This window comes from Euprymna scolopes, chromosome 22, assembly GCF_053919585.1.
Source record: "Euprymna scolopes isolate OS-2025 chromosome 22, ASM5391958v1, whole genome shotgun sequence".
NCBI lineage: Eukaryota > Metazoa > Mollusca > Cephalopoda > Sepiida > Sepiolidae > Euprymna > Euprymna scolopes.
This window is the reverse complement of record NC_136503.1, coordinates 83,182,199-83,185,536: the sequence shown is the minus strand read 5'-3', so window position 1 is coordinate 83,185,536 and position 3,338 is coordinate 83,182,199.

Below are 3,338 nucleotides of genomic sequence, written 5' to 3'. Positions count from 1 at the left end.
GAGCAGACGATTTCTTGTTTTATGTGAACATTGACTGTTGATATATTTTTCTCTCGGTAGAATTTGAATCATTAAATCATTTCATTTAGTTAGCCATATTTAATTTTCTTTTCTTGAATTGAATTTTATTTATTTTTTTTTATATAAATAAAAATTTGTTAATTTTGCGACGATACTTGTCCTCGTTATTTCTTATGTAATTTCGTTGTCCAGTACATTTCATTTTATTGTTGTCTTCGAGACGGTTATCCCATTCCCATAACAACGCATTATCAAGGAACCTGGGAAATATTTCGTTACGTCACCCATCTCTACCGTCCACAGTAGGACTGTGATACGTCCTAACTATATATATATATATATATATATATATATATATATATATATATATATATGTATATATATATATATATATATATATATATATATATATAAACTTAAGTTCCTTCAGCTATAATCGAAACCAACACCAAAACCTATGAAGAATTCTTGGTAAAATTATTTATTACAAGAAATGGAAGATCATAACAATTAAAAGACAGTCACTCGGAAGAAAAAGATGTAAGCGTGACACACAAAATAACACACGCTATGGTATTAGTATATAGATTCTGTAAAAGATAGGATGATCTAATGAAAAAGTCTTAATGAATATAAAAGTCTAAAAACACCCTGGCTGTAAAAATACAAAACTAGATTGAAGAAATTTATAAACGTTGCAAATAGAGCAAAAAAGAAGTAGAAATATCATAAGGTTCACACCCCCGACTGACCAGATGATGAAAAACTAAATAGGAGTTAAAGTCGCAAATCTATTGAATTTACGCTTTCCTCCAAAACAGTGATCTACGCAAAAATATTTTATTAAAGTTACAGTTGTAATGACATTTTAATAATAAAATAATAACAAAAACAATGATAATAATGATAATAGTTTAAACCGTATTATAAACAGAAACATAACAAAATATCACATCAATCAATAAGTCCTAGAACTGACATATAGATGGCGCCACTAACGAAAAAGTCTATATAATTTTTATAAAGTATTAACCTTCAAACTTGATCCCAATTGGAATAGTTTTCAAATTAGTTATTAAAGTTGAGCTACTCTCGCAAACTTTCAAACGCATTGAAAAGTTTGAATTGCATATATTAATAAAGCATTGTTTTCTGATGTATAAATGTTGTTCAAGCAATACAGTGGTGTGGCTAATGTTATTCTGACTTTGCTCTGTTTGAAACAACGATTAAGAGGTAGTATGCTGACTATAAACGTAGTCGTACAAACACGAATGGCACTGACAGGTCGCCTAAATTCGTTAGTTGTATAGACAAACACTTCAAAAGTCCACGAACTCGTTTGGGCTACTCGTAAATTAAAGTTGCACTGCATAGCAGATGACTTGATGATATTAGAATGGTGTATCAATCATTTCGTATTAACATTTATCTATGAGAAAGCTGTGTTCAAATTGGGTGCCGCGTTTGCTGGCAGTCGATCAAAAACAATAACGCGTCGACGATCCAGAACGTTGTTTCCAAATGTTTACACGCGAAATAAAAAGAAGTTTTTGCATCAAGATATGACAATGGCTGAAACATGGATTCACTATTCTACCTCGAAGTCAAATCAGCTCAGTGGACAACAGAAGATGGAAGCCGTACAAAACGACTAAAGTCAAAAATATAAGTCGAAAAAAAATTAGTAGTTTGCTTGTTCTGAACTTTATATGCATATGTATGTATATATATATATATATATATATATATATATATATATATATATATATATTAAAATTGTAAATCAATGAATTTCAAAAAACTCTCATTGAAATGAAATGAAGTGGCTGAGTTTCATATCAAAGAATTTTTATTATTCTAAGCAAGACAAACAATGCTTTAGAAAATTAATTTTCTAAAGCATTCTTTGTCTTGCTTAGAATAATAAAAATTCTTTGATATGAAACTCAACCACTTCATTTCATTTCAATGAGAGTTTTTTGAAATTCATTGATTTACAATTTTAATTTATTTGCTCTATCTTGCATATCGAGCAATTCTTGTTTAGATGGGATAACTTATAGAATATTACTGCCAGTAATATTTTGTAAACCTACAATCTCACGTTTACATAACCACTGATTGTCAAATAAAAAACTATTCCGAAGTATATATATATATATATATATATATATATATATATATATATATATATATATATATATATATATATATATATATATATTAAAAAGTTTGACTCATGTCCAGGTAACCTACATTTAAAAAAAACTCTTAATCCAATTTTGACCCCTTAACATTTATTGTTTTGGGCTCAAATCAAATTAAAAAGTTTGATCCATGTCCAAGTAACCCACATCTAAAATTTCAAGTATTTAGACCCAAAATAGGTGAAGGAGTTTGATAGAATTTTCAAAGGTTAAATCGTTGAACTTTGACCGCTTGACAGCCAAATTTCTGTCCGAACACCGATTAAAAAGATTTCCCCAAATCTCAATACCCCTTATGTCAAATCTCGAGTCTGTAGACTAAAACTTGACAAAGTAGTTTGGTAGTACACACACAGACGATTTCACTTTTATAGATATACTAGCATTACAGCCCGGCGTTGCCCGGGTGTTTGGAGGTGTATGTTGAGCAAAAAAAAAAGCGGACAATTTTTTTAAAATTTGACCCCTATTATGACCTCTTAACATTTATTGTTATGGGCTCAAATACAGGTTATTAAGTTAGATCCATGTCCAAGGAACCTATATGTAAAATTTCAAGTGTTTAGACCCAAAATTGGCGGAGGAGTTTGGTAGAGTTCTCAAAGGTCAAATCGTTGAACTTTGACCCTTTAAAAGCCAAATTTCTGGCCGAAAACGGATTACAAAGATTTTCCAAATCTCAGTACCCTGTATATCAAATTTCGAGTCTGTAGGCTGAAAACTGACAGAATCATTGCGTAGGGAAATGTACACAGACACACACACAAACACGTTCACTTTTATAGATATACTAGCATGGATGCCCGGCGTTGCCCGGCGTTGCCCGGGTATTTAGAGGTGTATGTTGAGCCCCCCAAAAAAGCGGTCACTTTTTTAACTTTGACCCCTATTATGACCCCTTAACATTTATTATTTTGGGCTCAAATCAAGTTATTAAGTCAGATCCATGTCCAAGGAACATATATCTAAAATTTTAAGTGTCTAGACCCAAGATTGTCGGAGGAGTTTGGTAGAGTTCTCAAAGGTCAAATCGTTAAACTTTGACCCCTTAACCGACAAATTTCTGCCCGAAAACCGATCACATCGATTTTTCCAAATCTCACTACC